Here is a 25,293-nt window from a genome sequence, read left to right as displayed (position 1 = left end):
AGAAACTGAGCAGCACAGAGGAGTAAATAAGGTAGGCAAAGAGAAAAAGGAGAAAGGAAAGGACCCAGGGAGACAAGGAAAACACAAGAAACAGTCACAGTAACTTGTAATCAAGAAGTAAGAAGCTCCTCATTGGTTTCCTCCCTCCAGCTGCAAGACATGGGCTCTGGACCAGCTCTCCTGTTACTTCTCTTACACTTCACTTACCATTGCTCGGGACACCGCAGGCTGATGTGTCCACCTCAGAGCCTCTTCAGAAAACTAAAAAATTATGAATAGGGCCATCATGAGCAGGAAAGGAGGGTACACCAGGGGCCATTATTACTGAAAAAGACACACGTATGTCACAGTCATCATCAAAAGAAGTTTTCCGTGATTGCTACTCAGGACCATTGATGTTACAAACCAACATTCCTCAACTGTGGCCACATGTTAGAATGGCCTGGTAAGCTAAAAACAAAAACAAAACAAAACAAAACAAAAACAAACAGGGGCGCCTGGGTGGCTCAGTCGGTTAAGAGGCTGCCTTCGGCTCAGGTCATGATCCCAGGGTCCTGGGATCGAGTCCCACATCGGGCTCCCTGCTCAGCGGGAAGCCTGCTTCTCCCTCTCCCACTCCCCCTGCTTGTTCTCTTTCTCTATCTGTCAAATAAATAAATAAAATCTTAAAAACAAAACAAACAAACCAACCCAGACTCCACCCCAGGAGATTCAGATTTAACTGGTCTGAAATAGGCCTTGATATTTTGTGGTTCTTTTGTTTTTGTTTTTGTTTGTTGGTTTGTTTGTTACTTCCTAAATGATTATAAGGTGATCTGGAGCTTAGGACCACTTTTACAAAAAAAAAAAATTTCCAAAATATGCTGCATGCTTATTTATTGCTAAAATTACTAATTTTGACTATTGTGAACCAGTAAGCTCTTCTTTCCTGGAAATCCAGGGGCATTTTCTGAATGCTTTGATTTCATTCATCTGACAACAAAAAATACCTATTTAATTGTAACAAACGTTCAAGGCACTCTGTAACAACTTTTGTCTTATTTTATTTCATTTTAGCGACAACCTTACAAGGAGCTCTAGTTAGCCTGAATTCAGTCTTTGATCCAAAGTCTAAAATCATACCTTTTTCATTGCACTTCTCAAAAGGGATTTTACTATCTTGTCCACAGTTGGTACTATGCTATTTGTATGGAATGAAAATTAGGGAGTATTAAGCCTAAGACAATCTCATCATTTTCTCTACATTCCTGGGGGAAAAAAAAACTTACCTATCCCAGAGACAGAACTGTCTACTGCTATTATTTTCCTCCTGTCTGTTATGGGTGAACCTTCTGGCAATATTACTCACTCTGCTTTTGAGAAGATACGGTGAGGGTATACATATCTTCCTAAATCCTTACATCTTATTTTAATAGACTGTTAACATTCTTATTTATTATCATAGCAAAGCTTTAGGATTTCTTCTGTTTTCACAATCAAAGCGCCTCATGAAGCACTTGAGTGAATGACGGGATTTCCCAAAGACAAGTTCAGGCACTTCTGATAATAGTCCCAGAATAGAGATGTTGGAATGAACGAGTGGAAAGAATCCTGGAGCTGTATTTGGAAGATACAGACTAAAACTGATTTGAAATGCTTCCAAACTGCGTGACCTTAAGCAGATCATTTAACACGTATGAGTCCCAGTGTTTTTGGAGATGGTAGTTCCTGCCTCAGTCAGACCACAAAGAGATAAAGAGAGCATGTAAGAGGCCCTCTTTGGAGGCACGTTTTTTTACTTTTGCGAAGTACAGTGCAAATGGATGAATTTGTTCTCCTTCTGTCACTCGCCTCCATCCCTCTCCGCCAGGTGCTGGGACTTTCTAAGCTCCGTTGCGGCAGAAGATTCCAAGTAGCTGAGCAAGGCACCCAGTACAGACAGGCGGAGGCCAGAGATCAGCCTGGGGTAAAGGAATCAGAGAAGATAGTGATACGATAGGGCGAAAGAATCAGAGACAGGTAATGCATGCCTCCACTATGCTTTCTGGAATTTCTTTTGCAAAATATTGAAATTATTTCTCGTAAGGGTATGTATTTGATGACACTTTTAAGTTTCCTTTCTGGAGTAATCAAGGGTTTCTAAGAAGAAACAGAGACAAGGCTAATCAAAAAGCTACAATAGGAAGCTCATTTGAAAAAACTAGACCATATTGGGAGAGAAAATCAACATTTGACCCCCAGATGCTGAAAACACACGACTGATTATGACCAACAATACAGCGCCAGGAACTGAAAGAAGGAAGACAGCGTCAGGAGGCCCAATATGCTTATGGACATTTGTCTGACTCACTGTAAAGGAAAGTGGATGAGGTGACATAAAATGAATGTTTCTGACATGCAATCATGAAATAGCATGAGCCTAGGGAAGCCTCTTACCTGTCACTTACTTCTACATATTAAATTAATCATCAAATAGTAGATACTTCTTGGCAACTATAACTCTTGGTCAAGAGCTGTACTGTTGTTATCTCAAGTCATTTGCAGTACATTTCACAAGGTGATGACTATTTCATGCTTTTCCACCACCATCTGCAGATTGGAAAACAGAGACTCAGAGAGGCAAAGCACCAAAGTGCACTGAGTCTAATGGGTTGTTTGTTTACTCTTTGCTTATTATCCTTTCTTCCCCTCGGAATCAAAGATTTGCCTTGGTTTAATAATTCACCATAGAAGACTGCACTTTTTCTTTTAATGAACAAATAGTAAAAGCAAAGATTAAAAAAAAAAATCTATCTCTATCTCCTTGGTTTCGAGTAAGCAAAAAACTGGGGGCCTTTTATGGCCCAAACTAAACTTTTATAACCAGGAAATCATAAAAATAAAATTTCCAGTGCAAAGAAGCAGGTTTCTAAATTAATAATAGAAGTAAGTATAATTATTAGTAAGGGAATATTGTTTCATTAGAAGAAATAAAACAGCAGTATATTTAGTCAATTAATACGTGTATCACAGAATTATTTTAGAATCCATGTTTATTTGGAAAAAGTATGATGCCTTTGACAAAAATACTTTTATTTTGCATTAAGTATAAAAATAAAAATGTAAATGAGTAGTTTATGTAATTTCTAATGCTAAAATAGCTCTGAACTATATCACTGGTGGTATTGACAATCTTAATTAAGAAGTCATTTAATGATCATGTTAGCAAATCTGGCGTATTTTTTGAGCCAGATTAACACTACTCAAGACATAAGCATAACTGATGTTCCTTCAGTAATATGCAGAGTAGAATCTGTGAAGGAACATCTGATGCCTATGATAAAATTAAGGTCAAGGACTTGGCAAAATATGTTATAAACTGTAATAGATGTTCCCAGATGGAATCACATTTCTATTAAAAAAGATACAGATGCTCAATCGATAGAACCCAGAATCTCAGAATTGCAGAACGAGAAGAACCAATTTTAGAGAATAGCCATTCCCATCATTAAAAGCTGAGGAATCAGAGCACACAAAATGCTAAGTGAAGAGCTCAAGGTCCAATGGTTGGTTATGTGTCTGGATTAGAACTCAAGTCCTTTCTACTATTCCAGGTTGTCTGTCATTATGACATATGAAGGGACATTTTAATATCTTACTTCAAAACATATTTAGGGTAAACTGTATTGTGTGGTGAAATTAGGTACAGGAATATTAACAACACAGACCATTGCATCTTTTGGATCTTTCCTGATTCCTGCTCCTGGATATTGCCCAGTCTTATATTTACTTTTTTTTTTTTCCAGAAGTCACCATAGTTTTATTTATTTATTTTTTTATTATTATGTTATGTTAATCACCATATATTACATCGTTAGTTTTTGATGTAGTGTTCCATGATTCATTGTTTGCCCATAACACCCAGTGCTCCATGCAGAACGTGCCCTCTTTAATACCCATCACTAGGCTAACCCATCCTCCCACCCCCCTCCCCTCTAGAACCAGTGTTATGCTGAGCGAAATAAGTCAATCAGAGAAAGACATGTATCATATGACCTCACTGATATGAGGAATTCTTAATCTCAGGAAACAAACTGAGGGTTACTGGAATGGTGGGGGGTGGGAGGGATGGGGTGGCTGGGTGATAGACACTGGGGAGGGTATGTGCTATGATGAGCGCTGTGAATTGTGTAAGATTGATGAATCACAGACCCGTACCTCTGAAACAAATAATACATTATATGTTAAAAAAAAAAAAAAAGAAGAAGAAGATAGCAAGAGGGGAAGAATGAAGGGGGGGAATCGGAGGGGGAGATGAACCGTGAGAGACGATGGGCTCTGAAAAACAAACTGAGGGTTCTCATATTTACTCTTAAAGTACAAATCCCAGGGAATCTACTGTTCTCCAGGCATCATAAAGATGCTGAACTAATATTAAATCTGCAACACATTTTTTAATTTCAGTAGTACTATTAAGGATCAGCAAATATTAGCACCACACTAGTGTATGGGTGGTACCTCTTTAAAGTCAGATGATAAATAAACACTTTCTCAGTTGATCTTTCACAAGATTTAATATTATCCAGAGTTTGGGTACTAATACTAAACTTCTGTGAATCATGAAAGATTTGGCAACAAATGGGCAAATACTTAACACTACCGAAATAAAAAGCACTACAGTGATTTTCACAAGCTTTCTCTCATAGATAAATCAAGTTGACAGTGAAGCAACACACTTAGAGGGGAAAAAAATATATTCTAAGATTCACAAGATGCACTTGTGATTTTTAAGACCTTATCATAGACTGAGAACTATCATAATCTCTTTTATCGTACCAGGAGGGATTCTGACCTCAGCTTTTCACTGACCAACTGGGATAGATTTTGCAGAGCACCGAGACCAATAAAACGAGGAGAAAAAGACTGACTTTAATCCCATTAATAAAGATGCAAAACTGATCATCTCTTCCCATTTTAGCCAATGGCAGAACTGGCCATTGTAGCCCATAACCTAAAAGTTAATATGGACTCACTTGCACCCATTCCCCACCTCAAAAAAAATCATTCAACTTTATCAAGACTGCATCTTACTATCTTAAATTTACTTCAGTGGCTCTCAAACGTACCGCTATCAGAGTCCTCTGAGGAAATTTGTATTGGTAAAAATACAAAGGCCAAATGAGCTCTCCTACTTCAAGGAGCCTGGACCTCTGTGGGCTTTAGTGGCTGTCCATGTGATTATGATATGCAACAAATTTGAGAAACACTGCTTTAGTGTCTGCTCCTCTCCCAGATATTTGCATTTGTTTCTTAATTGTTCTGCCTGGCTCCAGCTTCTTTCTGTACCAGTCCACTCCTCCACCAGTCAACAAACCTGAACAAGTCCAAGCTTAAAAAAAAAAAAAAAAATTAATGGCTGCTTATCACACTCAAGAGTAAATCCAGATTTGTCATGCATTTAAGGCCCTTCAAAATTTGGCTTTTGTAGTCTTCTTCAGCCTCATTTACCATCACTCCACTTTAGGTGCACATTCCCCTAATGCACAATGCCTTCCTGGAGTCCAGGCCATTTATAATCATTCCCATACTACTTCAAAAATTATTTATTGAGCTGCTACCATCTATACAGCACTGGATCTAAATCTGCCGATAACGCAGTGAAGAAATGGAAACCATACCAGTTCTCAAAAGGTGGAAAATATATAAATGAACATATTTAACTTCATTAGAATTGTGATAGATGCTGCAAAGAGTCATAGGTTGTTATGTTGGGATTTTCAGAGGTAGCTTCCTCAAGCAAGTGATTTTTGAGCTAACGCTTTAAGTTTTTATAGAAATTACAAAAGAAATGGCAGGGGGTTCAGAGGAGCCTTTAAAGCTAGGGAACAGAATATGCAAAGGTCCAGTGGTGAGAGGAGAACAACATTTTCAAGGAACTGAAAGAAATGCATAGAGCGGTACACCTTATTTCTGGGGATACTTTCCAAGACCCCCAGTGGATGCCTGAAGCTGTAGATAGTACTAACCCTATATATATTTTTTCCTATAATACATACCTATGATGAAGTTTAATGTATAAAGTAGGCCCAGTAAGAGATTAACAACAATAGCTAATAATAAAATAGAGCACTTATAACAATGTACCATAATAAAAGTTATGGGAATGTGGTCCCTCTCAGAATATCTTCCTATACCATATTCACCCTTGCTCTTCTTGTGAGGATGTGAGATGATAAAATGCCTACGTGATGAGATGAAGTGAGGTGCATGGCGTAGGCACCGCGATGTAGTGTTGGGCAACCACTGACCTTCTGATGATGTGTCAGAAGGAGGATCACCTACTTCTGGATGGCAGTGAACCAGGGGTAACTGCAACTGTGGAAAGCAAAACCAGAGATCAGGGAGGACTGTTGTAGAGGTGAAGACAAAAAGAGAGAAAGGGTGGGTAGCCAGAGATAAAGTTAGTGATAGGGGCAGAAACCAGTTCATTTAAGTACTTATTAGACATGGTTGCTTCTTTTTTTAAAAATCCTAAGGAAAACTGAGAGTTTTTGAATATTTTTAGGGAGAGAATTGTCTCAGATTTGCTTCTGAAAAGAATATTCTGACCACAATGTAGAGGATGGATTAGAGGATGAGAAGCATGGACCACATACTACTTTCCAGAAGCCCATTGCAGCGGTCCAGGAGGAAACAGATGCTGCTTGGAGAAGGCTCTACGCACTAGATCTGCTGCAAGAAAAATGGCGCAAGAAGACAACTTCACAGCATGCTTTACCCTCCACTCAAAGAACCATCTTCTTCCCACCTCATCTTTTGGTTTCATCTGCAAGGCCTAGATTAAAATCGGGTTTTCTTACTTCAGTATTCTTAACATTGGGCATTTACTCTTGTTACATTTTAACATTTTTAAAATATTTAAATATTTTTTTATTTATTTTATTTTTATTTTGAATTTAATTAATTTATTTCTTTTTGAGAGAGCAAGAAAGAGAGAGCACACACACACACACAGAGGGAGAGAGAGACTCTTAAGCAGGCTCCACACCCAGCATGGAGCCAGACACAGGGCTTGATCTCATGACCCTGACCCTGAGATCATGACCTGAGCTGAAGTCGAGAGTCAAACTCTTTTTTTTTTTTTTTAAGATTTTTAGTTATTTATTTGACAGAGACACAGCGAGAGAGGGAACACAAGCAGGGGGAGTGGGAGAGGGAGAAGCAGGCTTCCCGCTGAGCAGGGAGCCTGACGCGGGGCTCGATCCCAGGACCCTGGGATCATGACCTGAGCCGAAGGCAGACGCTTAACGACTGAGCCACCCAGGCGCCCCGAGAGTCAGACTCTTAACCGAATCAGTTACCCAGGCTCCTCGGCTCTTGCTACATTTTAAATACTGGTTTATATATCTCTCCCCTATACTGAAATACAGATTATTAAGGGCAGCAACAATGTTTTATCTTCATCTCCACTGCCCAACTAATTCTATGTTTCAATAAATATTTGAATGAATTGCCCATAAATTGACCAGCCATGTGATGTTAGACAAATAATTTAACCACCATAGACCTCAATTTCATCACCTAATAAGTCACCTCATCCCCTCACTCACTGTAAGCCCTTGGAGTTAGCTCTCAGCAGGCAAATATCTTTTTCCTGAACTGAGGATATATGGAAAATCAATCAGGCAGATTCCAAAGGAGAGATTTAACTGAAAAAAAGATTTTATAAAGGGGCTTTTTATAGATATTGAGGCAGAGCTCAGGGTCCAACAAGATTTTATGAGGCACCCAGGAACTCTGATATCAGGAAGCCTCTACCACTCCTCACATGAAAAGATAAGGGGAAGGAATAGTGTTAAGGAAGCCTCCTGAGAAATGGAGCTGTGGGTGTGGGTCTGTCCAACAGGAGTTGTGGCCACTACCTCCAGGACTATGGCCAGGCAGGGAGTGAGCCTGTGGCAGGAGCAATCTCCTATACCAATCTAGCTCTTCCAGCCATCACTATGTTTCCAGAGGCTCTTAAAGGACTGAGCCCATTTGAAAGCCAGAGGGCAAGGGAATCCCGGTGATTATGTTCTTGCGGTCAATCTTCCAAGTCACTGAGCAGGGAATAGAAAAAGGAAGGATGGATCTAGTGATGTAAATGGAGAACAATCGGAACAGAAAGAAAAGGTTTACACAAGAAAACCATGGGAGATTGAATTTAGTAAATGAAAGGAATCTAATAAAGCCTTCTCAATGATGATGTAGGCCAAATATGAGCAAAGAAAGAACATGGAGTACTTAGAAATGGGATTGAAGAAGAAATAATGGCAAAAATTAAGTAAATGAGCCAAGGGGAGGACAATATAGGCAAATGTTCAGGCCTGAATCTTTTGCTGTCACTCACATTTAGTCCACATCTGCGTTTGAAGGACAGCAATAGATTTCCAATCAAGAAATCAAGTGATCTCGATCTGCACATCAATTTATATAATGTGATGTTAGCTGCAAAAAATACCTTTTTACTTTCTAGAACTTAGAGACCCTTGCTTGCATACTTTATTTAATTTGATTTAAAATATTGAAAACTCCATGACCGGGGCGCCTGGGTGGCTCAGTCGTTAAGCGTCTGCCTTCGGCTCAGGTCATGATCCTGGGGTCCTGGGATCGAGCCCCACATCGGGCTCCCTGCTCGGAGGGAAGCCTGCTTCTCCCTCTCCCACTTCCCCTGCTTGTGTTCCTGCTCTGGCTATCTCTCTCTCTGTCAAATAAATAAATAAAATCTTTAAAAGAAAAAAAAGAAAACTCCATGACCTAGGAGTGCAAAACTCAATGCAATTTGGTATATTCAATATCAGTTGAAAGATTCTTCATATTGACACACATAATTACTACTCATCTCCAGAGAGCCTATTGTGCTAGATAGCGATTAGGGGCTTTCCAGACCACGTCCCGCCATACTATCAAAACTGCACTTGGAAGAGGCTGCAATCCACAACTTTCTGGAAAAGAGCCTGAAGCTCAAAGAGGAGGTAACACAGCCTACATGACCTGGAAAGTGGGAAGACTGGGGCTCACACTCAGGTCTCGGACTCCGTAGCTCTCATTCATCACTTAATGTGCTAGAAGCATCCCGAGGCAGTGGGGCTGCCTATAGTTGGGGCTAAAGAGGTGGCTGATGATTTCCATGTTTAGATACAGGAGCACTAATGGGAATCTGCTTTCTTTTCTAATTAATTGAGAAAAACATATCAGAAGAGACAGAAATTTTGAGTTAATTGGTTCAGGGAAATGAGATAGCTTGATTAAACAAGAGTACATGATACCCAATCGATGTTTATGACAGAGGGAAATGAATCTCACCTAGAGTCCTGGGGAGAGTCAGCAGGCTGGGCCTGAAAAATGTGGTTTCAGCAGGATGGAAAGATTGGAGATGAGATTGCAAAAGGAGATATTTAGCCATGAGAAATTGTTTGTGGGAAAGTGTGCTTTGCAAGTCTGCCTTCCTGGCAAACTTCAGATATTTATTTACATCATCTATCAACTTGCTTTATTGACTCATTCAATTTCTTTTTTAATTCCAAAAGCAAATTTGATTACTTTCTATATTCCATGCACACTTCTAGGTGCTGGGCATAGAAAGACAAAGCAATGTTCTCTTTCCCCTCATAGAGTTTTACATCCAGTGGAAGACACACAGCCATAAACCAGCAAGTGTAATCTCCTATGACGGGTATTAAATAGCTGAGGAGGGTGCTTTGGAGACATAGAGAAAAAATAGCCTCATTACTAAGAAGTCAGAAGGAGTCCTTTTCAAGAGTTTGGTCTTGAAGAATGGGAATTAAATGGGTAGAGAGAAAAAAAATATAAAGGTTTTAAGTAAAGAGAATGACACCTGGGAAGTTCTTGAGAACAGAGGCAACGAGTTTGAGGGACCAGAGTAGAGGATACTTGTGGGACTGGAACGGAAGATGAGCCAAAAGAAGCAGGCAGGTGCCAGGCCATGTGCAGAAGCTAGGGAATTTGCGAGGAACCACAAACCTCTGGGAAGCCACTATTACGATTTAAATCAGCAGAGTGATAAAATCAGAGACAAGCTTGGGAAAGATTATATTGGATGCAATGTGAGGTAGACACAGGAGGAACTCCAGGCAGGAGGCACGGAGACCAGTTGGAAGCTTGGTTCCAAAGCTGAGTGATTCTGCAACTGGTCAGTCATGGTTACTGACATGGGGAACACAGGACGAGGAGTGGGCTTAGAGAAAATAAGTCTTCAACCTAATTATTTTCCCATGATAAATTCTCATCCTCCCTTCTTTAACATATTAATAAGGAGAAGGAAGATAAGTATAATTGATAAGAATGGATTTGAATATGCTTGTGCTTATTTTCTGGTCTTGATCAGAACGTAGGCTTCCAGGGAATTGTGTTTATTGTAAATCCCCAGAAGCAGAAGACGTGAACTGAGGGACCCCGATGGTCAATGGTCTCACCCCGTTCTCTCCAGTCTCCACTCCTCAAGATTTCTAAAGATAGGAAGGCAACTCTTCCCAGTGACTTCATGATCTTTGATGGGGAAAACCTAAGCCTCGGTCAGGAATAAATGAACTCACTGAGAGTATGGTTTTTACTTTGGTGTACTTACCTTTTGCTAAGTAGTGTCTGTTGCACCAAGATTCACAGTAAGCAGGCAGGGTGAAGGAGGAGAAAGCAACTCACCCGTCATTTTGGAATGGATTTCTTACCTGCCCCACTGCAGATAAGGGACATTATTGATCTGATTAGGGTAGTTCAATTAACAGAGCAAAGAGATTTCGAGACTAGAGAAAAGGCTAAATGACTTTTGTCCTTGACCTAGAGAAACTACCTAGGCAGTACTTCAGTTTCTCTGTCTCCTACATGAGCCTCGTAAGGGGTACACCATCCAAATGAGCGGGTCTCGAACCCAGCTGATGTTGATGTGGTTTGGGAACCACTGCTCCAAATATAAAGACTGTAGGGAGCTTTTGAGAACAGATCTATTTCATTTGGGCTCCCTCCTCCAAAATGGAGTAAGCACAGCCTGTGAAAAACAGTGTGAGATTCTCGAGCAAAACATACCATATCTTGGTAAATGAATGCTAAGTGATTTGAGGAAATATAAGATTGCTGTAGTAAATAATGCTTGATGACAAAAATATTTGGTTATTTTACAGTATTGCTCAAACGAGGAAAGAGCAGTAATTATAACACTTTCTTTTCATTCTTGCATAGCAAGCAGGATTCTCTGTGGCAAATGTAAGAAACCAACTTTATAATTTAGGAGAAAATAAAAATTGTGGAAGGTCATGGGGGTGGCTCATAGGAATAAAGGGTAAGATTACAAGGAAGCTGGATGGAGACGTAAAACATCTGACTCTAGGGACCTGGGCTGTAGGAACCAACAGAAGTCTCTCCCAAGGGGCAGTTGATAAAAGAGAAATTCTTACCAAATCGAGTGCTTTTAAAAATGTTGTTCATGGAGGGGCGCCTGGGCGGCTCAGTCGGTTAAGCGACTGCCTTCGGCTCAGGTCATGATCCTGGAGTCCCGGGATCGAGTCCCGCATCGGGCTCCCTGCTCGGCAGGGAGACTGCTTCTCCCTCTGACCCTCCCCCCTCTCATGCTCTCTCTCTCTCATTCTCTCTCTCTCAAATTAATAAATAAAATCTTTTAAAAAAAAAAATGTTGTTCATGGAGGAATGAACCAGCATGAAAAGGAGTGATGTTTAAGAAGAAAGCGCGCTTTAGAACTTCTGAGAAGCAGTCATTCAAAATGCATGTACTTTAATTCTTTAGTGAGTGTTGATCCCTTGATGAATTATACTCATTTAAAACTGGAAACAGCCCAACAAATATTCTATATAAGGAACATACCTTGGAGGAAGACAGCATGAGGAATAATAATAATTTTGTAAACCTGGCTGTGCTATCTTGAGATCCAGCAAAGTAATGTAAAAAAATAGGTTAAGTTGTGCAATGATAAACTTAGGAAGGCTGACAAGTCACAAGAAGTCATGGGGGAGGGGAGGGAGGAGAAGGAGGAGAAGGGGGAGGAAGAGGAGGAAACTTACCTTCCAAGTGGTAAAATAAAACTTATTTTGGCAGAATTTATAATGAACGGAAAATTAGTTCCTTTCCATGTGTGTCAAATTTTCTTAAAATAAATACCCTTACACGGATTGTGAATGATACCCTGCCCCAGCCAATGGATAACATTCCTTAACTGCTATTTAGTTCAACAAATTTTCAGACAATAATTCAGATGGTATTTTAGTGTTAATTGTCACAGAATTAAATCCAGAAGTCTTGATGATGGAATGATAGAGTTTATAGGACTAAATGTATGCGGTGAAGTGTGTCATTTTCCTAATACCACAGTAGAGAAGAAAAAGTCTTTTTCATCTTGAGACATTTTGCTCACTCCTACACGTATTATCGATGGAGATTTAGGTAAGCATTTTGACCTTTTTAAGCTTCCATCTCATCATACAAAAGGAGACGATTAACTAATTATAAACCCTGCCTATCTCACAGGATTGTGAAGTACATTGGGCAAAATGATGGGTGGTAAAATCACTTTGCAAACTCTATAGCACCTTATGAATGCAAGGGTTACTTATAGGTATCTGGACATATTATTTCATAATAAACTTCAGGGAAAAATTCTAATGTTTTGGATTTCTTGACTAGGAGGGCCATAAAAACTGGAAGTCATAGAATTCACATTCATCACAACCATTTGGAGCAATATTTCCCAAAGCAAAACAATGATTTTAAAGAGTTAAATTCAAAGTGCTAAGTTTATATTGTAACCCTTAAAAGAAAGTAATTTATGTCTGTAATATGTGCATCTCCATAAACCATTTCTTTTTTAAGACCCTGTGAACGACACTAAGAAAAGCTGCAGTTGCCAACACCACCTTTGATGTGACCGAGCATGAACATAATTAATATTGCATACAAATACAATCTCGAAGCATTAGATAGTGAGCTCACTGCTTAATTGTTCTGAAAATGATAGGGTATGCTTCTTTTAGACTACATCACCAAGAATTTTTTTTAATTGCCCTTTAATAGAAATCAGGCTATATTTTTAGTCTAGAGAAAACAGAGTCTGTGGGAACCACCTTCTTCCACCCATGTCTTGGCAGTGGGAACTAGTGTCTCGGATCAAGACTATTTACCGATCCCCATGGCAACAATGTGCTCTTGCTTGCATAAATTCTAATATCATAAGGACCCAATGGTTCTCTACTATGGCATCTCAATCCCAAAATAACTATATTGATGTGAAATATAAATGCTCTAAATAGAACATTTTTTTAAATTAAAATATTGCTATGATGCTAGAAAGTCTGATGTTGCCTTTTCACCAGATTTTCATTTTGGAATAAACCCTCTGCCATTTCTGAGTATGGACATTGGACCTTCAAAGGAGTTGGGCCTTTTAATCTGTTACTTAGCAGAGCATTATGCGGACTGCACCAATGCTGAGGTTGGAGCTCTGAGTAATGTCCCTACACCATGGAGCAACAGTCCATGAAGACACTGCCGTGGGTTGCCTCGGTTTAGGGGTCATCATCCTCCTGTTTGCCAGGCTCAAGTGTCCTACAGAACAGACTTCCTTCCATACACATACATTATCATTTTTGTTTGAGAGAGTGTAGGTGATGGTACAGATATTCTATTTCCCTTGGACAGCTTCCCCTCCAATGCTTCAAATGCATTAATTCTCAGCAGGTGAAATTAAAATACTTTTTATACTTCCGAACCATTCTCTTGTAAGATCTCCTATGATTGTGAAATCAGGGTTGAGTGAGCTGCAACTGGATGTGTCATTCACTGATTTTTTTTTTTTTTTTTTAGTAGAGATTTAACATTTCTATGCATTTTAACACTCTCTTTTGGTAATGAAAGCATTGGGAGCCAACTCTTTCTCTGTTCTCTCTTGAAGGCCTGGTGTTCTTTCTCATTTTTCAAGTGTTTCATGAACAAATAAAGTAACTTAGCATTGTCATGAAGAGGAGTGTTTCAATACTCTGGACCCACTGCTTGTACTCCAAATAATTTGCTTCTGTCCTTTGCATTATAAAAGCAACCAGATGAAAAAGAGTGTTGTACATCTAAGCATAGACAAAAGAGTTCCAACAAGTGGAAAGGTTGCCCAGGCTCCAGCTTGACTCCCAAGGTTCTAAAATAAGTGCTTTTTTTTTTGCTTTTTCTTTTTGCTTTTTCTGAAGTTGTCTAATGAGAATGCTAGTTGGGAAGGACTGAGTGAAGAAACAAGTGAATTTCAATCTCATTGAGGTCAAGAACTTTATTTTATTCATGTTTGTATTCCATGTGCTTATTGGCCCCGTCTAGGCCTTACACAAAGGAAGAAAGGAAAGATTTAATTAATCATCAAGTGGTCATTTTTGTGATATAAGCAGGAGAAAGAGCTTTATTTAAAAAATTATATTATTAAGATATACTAAACAAAGCACAAAGCTTAAGTTTGGGGAATATTTCTTTTTTAAAATTTTATTTATTTTTTAGAGAGAGAGTGCATGCAAGAGCAGGGAGAGGGGCAGAAGGAGAGGGAGAAGCAGGCTCCCCGCTGAGCAGGGCCCTGGCATCATGACCTGAGCCCAAGCAGACGCTTAAGGAATTGAGCCACCCAGACGCCCCAAGTTTGGGGAATACAGTTATGTGTCTGTCTTTATGTGTCTGCAGTATATTTGTGTGTGATATAGAAAGTGTAACTATAAAATAATGAGGCTGAAAGAGACACATGTTTTGGACAATATATTGGTGTTGAAGTCAAGTCTAACTAAATAAGGCACACTAAAGTGCTTCCCAAACTCAAGTGGCATCCAAACATAAAATGTTGCAATTACAGATTACTCAACAGCACATATTTATTGATCAGCTCCTTTGATCTATCTCAATAAAATAATAACATTGTTAGGGACCAGGAAGAATGAAATGACTCTGCCCATAGCTATACAAGTCCAGAAAACAGAGCATAACCAATATAAAAACTGATGGCAGGCTGTAGAGGTAATGCATATCCAAGACCCTTTAATGATGAGGCACTCTTACCTGTCCGATACACAATTTGGCTTTGGAATATATTGTTTCTTTTTTTCTGAAGGAGCATTTTTATCACTGTAATTTCAAATCATGGCAGCTCAGAAGCTGTCATTAAGAATAAGAGTAAACTGAAGAACTTTTTTTCCTCCTCCACAGACAGTATTGCAATCTATGGATGTAATGTGAACGTAGCAGCAGAAAAAGACATGAAACCAGACAGGTTCTCGATAACTTCGTACTTGGAGCCAATAGTGATTGTGTTTGCACTTATTCTCAGCTGCAATCACTCAGTCTCACAGTTGGACAACACCTCTCATTCAAAATAAACCTTCCATTCTTGATTGCTCCGTATCAGGTTGCTGCCACTTCCAGCAGTTTCTTGATCAGAACACATTGCTTTAAGATTTGCCTCTTTATGTCCTCCAAGCAAATGAACAAGCACAAGAAGATTTTGAAACATCTTATTACACTTACCAGTGTTATTTGACTCTGCAACGAGTTCAAAACAAATCACAGTGAGTAATGCTGTGGTTAAAGAGCCGCGATTTCCATTTACCTGTATCTGTGGATAAGGAACATGGTGAGCTTTTTGGACCAGAGACTCTCTGTCCATCATGGTTAAAATTTTACATGCGGGATGAAAAGACTGGAGAAAAGCAGAGTGATTTACTGAACTTGTTGCCTTCAGAAAGCAATCTCATTAAAGCAGTGTGTAGGTAGTTCTAAAGTATCACAAATAAAATAAGCTCAGGTTTGGAGAAATATATATCTCCCTGTAATGTCTGGGCATTTTTCTAAACACTCGTCATGCCTTTTCCTATGTTAATGGCTAGCTTAGATGTTGTATACAATACTTTATGGGTTCCAATGGCTGTGTGAGCCTCTGGACGTGGTTAGTTCCTCAGAAATGCGTAGTAACACGCACTTTTGCAAAGTCTCTCAACTTTTCTTTGGACCAATGGCCAAGTGTGTTCTGAGAAATGCTTCCGTGACTTAACAGCCTCACCACTCAGTACTTCCATGTCCGTACCAGCCTTACTGACCTTGCTCAGTCTGGCTCACTAAACTGACAGGATGTTTCCTAGTTGATCAGTGCCTTTAAATCACCTTCTCCTGCAAAAATGTTCACTGGATTCCAAGTGAGAGAGAATGCTATGGCATTCCAACATTTTCTCTTTACTCAGGTGTCCAACAATTGTAATCAAAATACATTGAAATTGCTTACCCTTGTTTCAGCTCATCTCTTCAAGCTCTGCCCGTAGCTCAATGAAACATTTGCAAAACCAAAACAAAACAAAACAAAAAACTTCTTCATTGTACATTAATGTTTCTGCCTGTTCTGTAGAGATAAGCCCATGGACATGATCACGCTTAACTGGGCTGTCTACATAGGAAGATAGAGTAAGATAGAATAGACTTTAAATGATACACTATTACAATTAGTAAAGCCTTTTAAACACTGGTTTTTTTATAGTCACTGATTTTTTTATAGTCACTATGACCAAAAAAACCCACCTAATAACAGCAAAATCTGAGTAGATTAATGTTAATTTTTTTATTAAAAATTCATTTATTTAGAAATATCACTTTAGGAATTTATTTAGGAATAGAACATTATATTAGGTACTATAAATAGATTATGTAGTATATACTAGTCTGAGTTCCTGAAGTCAGGAATATTCTAATCCACTTTACAGTTTCATTAGAGAACAAAAGTAATTGAATACTGTTTCATCTTGCTTTGCCTTGTTTTATTTTTTAAATGAGATATAGAACTAAACTCTCAAGTAACTATGGCTATCCCAACTTGTGTGCTTTCTCCTGGAAGGAGGTCCTTACGTTCCACATAAAGTCAAAGAAGTATCACTGGACACCTATGATGAGCTTGAGACCTTAAAGCCCAGAAGGAATATGAGACCAATCTGGGCTTTCTATTCTGTTGTTCAGGGGCTCATAATTGGAAGACCAAAAAAAAAAAAAAAAATTTGCTTGCAAAAAATTTTTTAAAAAATGTTTCTTGCAAATTATGGGATATGAGTTTAGAAAGAAGTAGAGGCAAGAGGGCCTATCATTTACAAATGGCACAGAAGAGCAAAATCAAACCCTGTGAAGAGAGTAAAAATGAGATGAATTTACCCAAGATCATTTCCCCAGATACCGCCAGCTCAGTTAGAGTCAAATTGCTATTGATGACTTCAAAGCACCAGATCATGTAATCTGACATACAAGGATATATGACACAAATAATCAAATATTTTAACAATAAAAACATGAAATGAATTAAATATTCCTGTTATATAGGGCTATTAGAATTACTTAAGGGACCTTCTAGATGCAATCTGTTATGTTAAGCACAGTGATTCTGCTTTTCAATGCGCTGGGCAGAATTTAAAATCCAAGTGGTCATATAAGCATGGCAGACCAATTTTTAAACTAGCTGAAGCCCCAACACTTCATTCTACACCTCTCCCCCTCTTCCTTCTTCTCTTCTAACATATTCAATAGTTGACTTAGAAAGTAAGATGTCCCTTTAGAAACAAAGAAGACATTAAGAATTTTCTTGCCAGGGGCACCTGGGTAGCTCAGTCCGTTAAGCGTCTGCCTTCGACTCAGGTCATGATCCCAGGGTCCTGGGATCGAGCCCCACATCAGGCTCCTTGCTCAGTGGGGAGCCTGCTTCTCCCTCTCCCTCTGTCTGCTGCTCCCCCTGCTTGTACTTGCTCTCTGCCTCTCTCTCTCTGTGTCAAATAAATAAATAAAATCTTTAAAAAAAAAAAAAAAAAAGAATTTTCTTGCCAGGTAAGAACCCACCCACCTGTTTGTCTCAGTAAACATTTGCTTTCAAGATTGCTATAGTATTCTATTATCAGGTCTCATCAAGAAGGAAAACTAAGTCTCATAAAAGAATCACAATTTTGATTGTGCCAAAACTCCTCCCTTTAACATTACCTAAAACCACATGCTAAGCCTGTCACTCGAGGTCCTTTGGGTTTTGTCCATCCCAAGCCTCAGCCAACGTGAACTCCTCACAATTAGTCAAGCAGATTCTGAACCATATTGCTTCTTGGCGATGACTCAAACTCTGTCCCCCCTGGAATTCTTGCCTTCTCATTTACCCATTTATTCACACAGGAACTTAGGACATATGTACTCATTACTTGGTCTGGGCCAGTCTCTGTGCCTGTCTCAATTCTAACCCTACTTCAAGAGTGAGGAGTCTCATTCAAAGCCATGCAATGAATCCATGACGTCTTTCTTTATTTTTCTGACAAAGGATAATTTACTGATCTATCCATTTTGTCATTTATTCATTTAAATATTGTATTGAATGCCTATTGTATGCCAAGTCCTAATAATACAAGTATACATGAAATCTGTTCCCTGACCATATAGAACTTGAAGCTGAGTTGAAAAACAAACCAGTGAAATAGCAGGTACCCCACAATTATAGAGTGAAGGGTTGTACAATGTGTGTTCCAGAACCTAAACCACACGGGAAGGGCGAGGGTCCTCTCCCCAGAGGAGAAAACTGCTGATCTGAGCCTTGAAATTTAAGGAGAATTAGCTAAATACAGAAGAGAATGAAGAATGTTCTATGCAGAAAGAAAAGGCAGAGGAAAATAGCATAAGAAGTATGAGGAAAACCATGGCTTTCTACCTGGCCGGGCTGCACATACACGACAGCCATTCAAGGCAGCAGAAATGAAAAGACCTTGGTGGGGGAGTGACCAGAGATGAGATGAAGATGTGAATTGCAAGTAGATTTTGAAACATATCTGAGAACTGAGCTAAGAAATTTATATTTTATCCTAAATGGTTTGGGGAAGGATCAAACAGTGCTGAGGACAGAGGGGAAATATCAGAATTTGATTTTGAATGTTACCATCATCCACAGAAATACTTGAAGCTGAAAAAAAGAATTCCCGACAAAAGCCTGATCTCTCAAAATGGATGAAATCCACTTTTTGTATTAATTCTGGTTTTCTTTTTCTCAAAGAGCAAGAAGTCCAGGGGTGGGTAGTTCATTGCTACAGCCTCTGGATGATGCTATCCAGAGCTGAAATTCTTTCTGTCTGTCTGCTCCAGCTTCCTCATCTCTTAGGTCTGTGTCCTCCTGCTTGTCCCCTCCTGGTCACTGACCAGCTGCTGCAATTTCAGGGGTCAAGTCTGTTCTGTGGGAAGGAAATAGGTGGAAGACGCAGAGGGACAAGAGGGGCAAAAGCTGAATCTGTCCCTTTTTAACAGATAAATAAACACTTTCCTGAAGTCACTCAGGGGATTTCCTATTTATACCTATGTGGCCAGAACCCCGTTACATGGTTGTCCCTAGCTGCAAGGGACAGTGCGGGGGAAAAAAGAAAAAGAGTTTCCTTTTCAGATTTCTTTCTTTCTTTTCTTTTCTTTTTTTAAGTTTTACTGATTTATTTGAGAGAGAGAGCACGGGCAGACGGAGAGAGAGAAGCAGACTCCCTGCTGAGAGCCCCCTCCCTACTCGGGGCTCAATCCCAGGACCCCGGGATCATGACCTGAGCCTAAGCAGATGCTTAACCAACTGAGCCACTCAGGCGCCCCTAATATATCTATCTTGTACTCTTCTCTCTTCTCTTTTATACAAATTTTATTTTTTAAGGGTTTATTTTCAAGTAATCTCTTTTTTTTATTATGTTCAGTTAGCCACTGTATAGTACATCATTAATTTTTAATATAGTGTTCAATGATTCATTAGTTGTATATAATACCCAGTGCTCATCACAACATGTTCCCTCCCTAATACCTATCACCCTGTCACCCCATCCCCCACCCCCTCCCCTCTGAAACCCTCAGTTTGTTTCCTGGGGTCCATAATTTTAAAACATACACAAAGTAGAGAGGATAATATAATGAGTCCCCTATTGATCACTCAACCACCTGCGACGATTATCATTTTTGCCAATCTTGTTTCATCTATCCTTCCCCTTTTCCTCTGGAATGTTTTAAGCAAACTAGTTCCATTTCAGTACACAAAAATGAATTATCCCTGTATACCTCAAATTTATTTTTTCTTCAAACAAGAGAATCTATAAGAGTTTTAACATGACTCTGAAAAAAAATGGCGAATGGAAAAATGTTATTTGGAAATTCTCTCTTTTACATATGTGGACACACACACACAAGAGTAACAACAGACTGGAAAAAAAAAGAGAGAGAGAGAGAAATTTTAAAACGGAAAAGTCCAATTTCCAGGAACTAGAAGGCTAAGTGGAGTTTCCACAGTCCCCTGAAGGAGTACCTCTCACCTACATCTTTATTAGCCAGAGCCGATTTCTCCTTCCCCACCACCACCCTTAAAATTTAGGTCACAGCTTTATGTCATTTAAAGTATCACTGACAGTTAACAAATGTAGCAATTAGCATTCTATTCAAGTTTACATTCTTTAACATTAAAAGAAATTTTCTGTATCTCACACTGTATGCTAGATGGTAGCTTATTAGAAACTGCCCCACTATATCCTAAATGAGAAGCTGTTTAAGGAAGAACCTGACCTCTCCTGTCTTAGAGATTTTGATTACCTTGACCTTCTGCTCTTACCTGATCCTTTAAGACAAAGAATTCAGAGTGTTAGCAACTATTCTTAACTAAATAAATACATTAAATACGTATGTATTCATTCACACACAATGTCCATTTGTTCAGCCATTCATTTATGTGTCATCCATTCACTACACATTGCGCAGGTCCTGTACATATCTTATCTCTAAAATCTTTAAGGTTGAAGACCCCGGCCAGGAACAATAATCATGCCTCTGTTTTCATAAAACTAAGCAAACCCACATCCTAAAAGCTCTATGTGGGAATCAGGGGGAAAGCGATTGTTCTCTAAACGTCTGGGGAGTAAAAATGCCAATCTGAAAGCGTATTTCCAAAGAGGCGTAGTGGCAGGACGGCAGGGTGGAAAATGGGCCTGGCTGGAAGGATCTCTATATGTGTATTTTTATCATCCATGTGTTGGATGAAGCGGAGAGCTGCCAGATAGCTGCTTTTCCACAGCTTGGAGTTACTGTTGGGAACAGATCCATGTATGGAAGCGAAAGCCGAAAGGCACAGATAAGCAGAGATCCAGCTATGCAAACCATGTTTAGAGACACTTAAAGGACAAGCATCCCAGGTCCTTTCTTTCTGGTAAATTCGGCGAAGCCATCATCCCGTGTCTTTTTTCACATCCAGCCCATGCGGACCGAACAGCCCAGACTTGACAGAGGTAGGTGCAGGGCTTTTGTGATGAAACTTATCTAAAGGATCATTCATGAATATTCCCTCCTTAGAGAGAGCTCTTGATGTCCTTTAAGGGAAGCTGCCAGATGATATTTTGAAAAAAAAAAAAAAGAGAGAGAAAGAAAAAAAAAAAGAAAGAAAGATTTGGGTTGGGGCTGGTGACTAAGAGGTATTTAACAGCTCTGCCTTCACAAACCAGGGCAGCTTGGTTACAGAGGGAAAGGGACAGCACAGAATGGCTGCCAAATATAATCCCTTTTTCCGGGGTCACTTACCCTTTGGATTTTTGTGGATACGAATCTTCCTGGATATTGCCAGCACCTTTGGAATGGGCCACAGCTTCCCGTGGATTCTGATACGGGGTATTTTAGGCTGGGGTTGGTAGGATTTGCCCTTTTCCTTGCTTGCTCCCCCGAAGCCAGCATAAACTCACACGTGGGGCTAGTTCTTCCTTAGACATGGAAGAGCTGCTTGTAAACGACATTATTATTTTTGGCAGAGGAAGTCATTTTTGCAGTGTTTCTCAGCAGATCGGAGGTTGATTACATCCTGTTCAAAGATTCTTGAGTTGCTTTCACAAACACGGGTCTTGCGCAAGTTGCAATTGTTGAAACCAGCTGTAACACTGGACTTTTCTCGCTACCTTTAACATTTCTCTTTCTTTTTTGTTAATGACTGAAAACACGGGAACTTGAGGGGAGATTTCCCCAAAGATTATTCTAGGTTAGCTGTCAGGGTTGTTTGAGAATTCTAGACTGTGGCAGAACCACAAAAGCTGCGTGTCTCAGGGGTCCAAAGGAGAAGTGTAAACGTGTAGACAAGAACAATACCAGTATCTATGTGACTCTAGTCTATTTTCTAAAAATACTGGTTAACCCAGACAAGTCATATCAATAACACTGTGAAATGCTACTCTAGCTAATTACCAAATTGTAATAATTAGATCATTAAAGCTGTCCTTTTAAAATTGTTGGCAAAATCTGGGAACAATTACCTAACACTCACTAAAGTCAAAGGAAAAATTTACAGGTCATATCTGTAAAACGTGTGTGTTTTTCCAATATTGAAGTAAAAGAATTTTTTCGCAAGAAAGTGAAATGTAAATTTAAAATTCCTGTTGTTGAGAATAATGTGTCTATATTTTAAGCAAGATTTGAACCCCCTTGTTATTTAGCTTTTCAATCTTAAAATAAAGCTTCAGAGAGGAAAAAAAGAAAAGAAAAATTGAATGTGGTTTTTCCTTCCCTGATGACAAAGCATGACATGCAAAATGATTAATAAACAAGTGTAAGAAAATAATAAAATGGTTTATAACACTGAGCAAGGAGATGTTCTTTGGATAAATTAGGTAGCGGGAAAGCAATTCGCTTAGGGGATATAGATAAGATGACTATAGTTATGCAGTGGCTTCTTTCAAATTGTTAATGTTGTGTAATACAAAAAAAAAAGTAGCAGAGAAGGAGAAAACATGGTTCTATTCCAATAATAATACTTCATCATTATTAAAATAATTATAATACAAAACACGGATTTTTTCATCAAATTATTCCTTTTCATGTCTAGACTACTTACACTGACAACACGTTAAATTAACAACACATTCAAACTTACCTTTCACCCATCTCTAAAATAGGCTACGTTACTTCACTTAAAAATACTAATATTCTGTAAATGCGCACGCGTGAGAGAGGGAGACAGAGAAAGGCAGGCAATAAACTATGCCTTCTTTTTTTAAACCAACAGAGACAAGCTGTCATAACTTTAGCTAAAGTGGAACAGGCCTACAAAAGGATGGCTTTAAAATATTTAATTAAACACTACATACCAACTAGCTTTTCTAAAGGAACGGCACAGCAGGAGTCCGGGCAATTTTCAATAACTAGAAGGCTATTATAAATTATGTCACTAATATTTGTGACCAGATGCGATGCATAGATGACATCATTGGCTGTTTTCTCAGTTGCTCACTGCCAAGTACATTTCAAGTGTGCATTCCTCATGAGAAATGCCCATTCCTGTTTTTCTTTAGCAAGCAAATTTGAGAAGTGTAATATAAGTAATAAAGAGTGACTTACTACTATTTTGATATGGAGTATGTAAACGTCTATGGAAAAAAATGGACAAATAGTTAAACTATTTGATCTTTTGACTATGACCTCTGCAGTGCTCAGTGATGACACTACATGTAGAAAATCTTGGGAAGAACATATTTTGAGAAGGAAATTGGAAGTATTGACAGTCTCATGTGAAAAAAAAAAAGACTTGGATGTTCTATGCCATAGTTAGCTGAGATATGAAGGAAATTCATGGTGACCAAGAATGACAAAGAAGTTGAAATTGATCCTAAGAGCCTAGAGCACAGATCCGAGGCTCCCGTGTATATTGACAAGAGCAGACACGATAGTTCCTGGACTGGGTCAGTTGGCTCCAAAGAGCGGGAAGAGCAAGTGCTTGTAGGGGCTTCGGTGGGAAACAACTTCCCTGAACACTAAACGGGGAGTTTGTATGAAAGTAAGAATAGAGGTTTACTTTTCCAGAGGTACGAAAGATTTTGACCTACAGGAAAGGTCGTTAAGTTTCAAGGAAATGATAGCATTGGTTACTTTTTTAAAAATCCCTTTGGGAACTTTAAATAAAATAAGATTGTCTCAGATGATTAAAAATTGTGGTACATTGAGTGGTCTTTGACCAACCACTGATGATTGCAAGAACCTTAAAGCGGGCTTGAGACTAAGGAACAAATTTGAAGACCAGAGAGGCTACCGACTTTCTCCAAGGTTCATCAGTGGGAAGTGAAATTTCCCCAGAATCCAAATCATTTGGTTTTCTGATCAGAACTAGCCTGTCCTTGCGGCACTTCTTTCTTAATCTTAAAGTTACACGATATTTTCAAGTGGCATGGCAAGATATGAGAAGAATTCCATGACAGAGGATTTTTAAAGGTAGTTTTAAGGTATAGAAAGTAATGAGAAGGTGGGGCGCCTGGGTGGCTCAGTCATTAAGCGTCTGCCTTCGGCTCAGGTATGATCCCAGGGTCCTGGGATCGAGCCCCGCATTGGGCTCCCTGCTCTGCGGGAAGCCTGCTTCTGCCTCTCCCACTCCCCCTGCTTGTGTTCCCCCTCTCACTGTGTCTCTCTCTGTCAAATAAATAAATAAAATCTTAAAAAAAAAAATAAAGTAATGAGAAGGTGACGAATTCCTGTGGCACTTAGTGCTGGTGAAGAGAAAATGCCCTCTCCTCTCCCATAGACTTTTTCCCATGCTTCTCACCTCTAACTGCTCATTAGAATCACTGGGGATGAGTGCAGTCCACACTACACCCCTGATGAACTACATATGCTCATGGGGTCCAGGCAAGGGTAGTTTATTTTTTAAATCTACCCCATGAAATTTAAATATGCAGCCAAAGTTAAGAACCACTTCCTTTTTGTAATAAAAAAGTGGTAACCATTTCAAAATTTATTTCAACAGGGGGAATTAACAGAACCACAGCTGAAGATTAAAAATGAGCTCTTTCCCAAAGAGATTACTTCTTTGGAAGTTTTACTGATGTAATCTTTGCTGACAGGGAGTTCCTCTTTTAAAGTTTCAGCATATTTAAAAAGAAGTTTTCTCTAAGCCAAAGGATTGATATAGATCTGACATCTCACATACTTCTTTAGCCTGAAACATATGTGTTCTAACCACAATTATTGAAAGGTAAAACATATATGAATATGTAACATTAGGGTTCTGAGCTACAGATGTTAAATGAAACTTTATATTGTTTTAGCAACTATTAAACAGCCATCTTAAAAAGGCTTGTTAATTTTGAATAGCAACCGTTTTCTAAGGAATAAGCAAATCATTGTCTTTTTTTTTACTTTTCCATTTCTAAATGGCAAGACCTTTGGAAAGAGGGTGCATGATTTTATGCAGAATATATATTAATTTATCACATATCAAAGTATATGAATAAGAAACTAACACTAGCGAAATATGATGAGGATATGTAGGGCCACATAAG

General features: G+C 39.1%; 1 protein-coding gene and 1 long non-coding RNA gene across 4 annotated transcripts in view; one reads left to right on the top strand and one right to left on the bottom strand.

Moving 5' to 3' along the window:
• Positions 1-740: 740 nt before the first annotated feature.
• LOC123851015 (uncharacterized) lies at positions 741-21,961 on the bottom strand. 2 transcript variants are annotated; one of them, XR_010405538.1, is made up of 5 exons: positions 21,563-21,961; positions 15,509-15,596; positions 5,085-5,347; positions 2,416-2,568; positions 741-1,940 (listed from the first exon to the last, which is right to left on the bottom strand). It is a non-coding gene; the product is annotated as an uncharacterized LOC123851015 (long non-coding RNA). The 2 variants fall into 2 exon arrangements; XR_008506850.2 differs by lacking the exon at positions 21,563-21,961 and having other exon boundaries at positions 15,509-19,548.
• Positions 21,174-25,293, top strand: part of SLC8A1 (solute carrier family 8 member A1) — a 379,277-nt gene continuing 375,157 nt past the window's right edge. Inside the window, exon 1 of one of the 2 annotated variants that reach the window (XM_064572154.1) lies at positions 21,174-21,273. The gene's annotated coding sequence lies outside the window, so the exon portion shown is untranslated. The remainder of the gene's footprint in view (positions 21,274-25,293) is intronic. The other variant, XM_064572153.1, reaches the window with a different exon arrangement.

This window comes from Mirounga angustirostris, unplaced genomic scaffold (genome assembly GCF_029215605.1).
Source record: "Mirounga angustirostris isolate CCGP_5_RB_7025 unplaced genomic scaffold, mMirAng1.0.hap1 SCAF_10, whole genome shotgun sequence".
NCBI classification, from domain to species: Eukaryota; Metazoa; Chordata; class Mammalia; order Carnivora; family Phocidae; genus Mirounga; species Mirounga angustirostris.
This window is presented reverse-complemented; position numbering and strand designations above follow the sequence as displayed.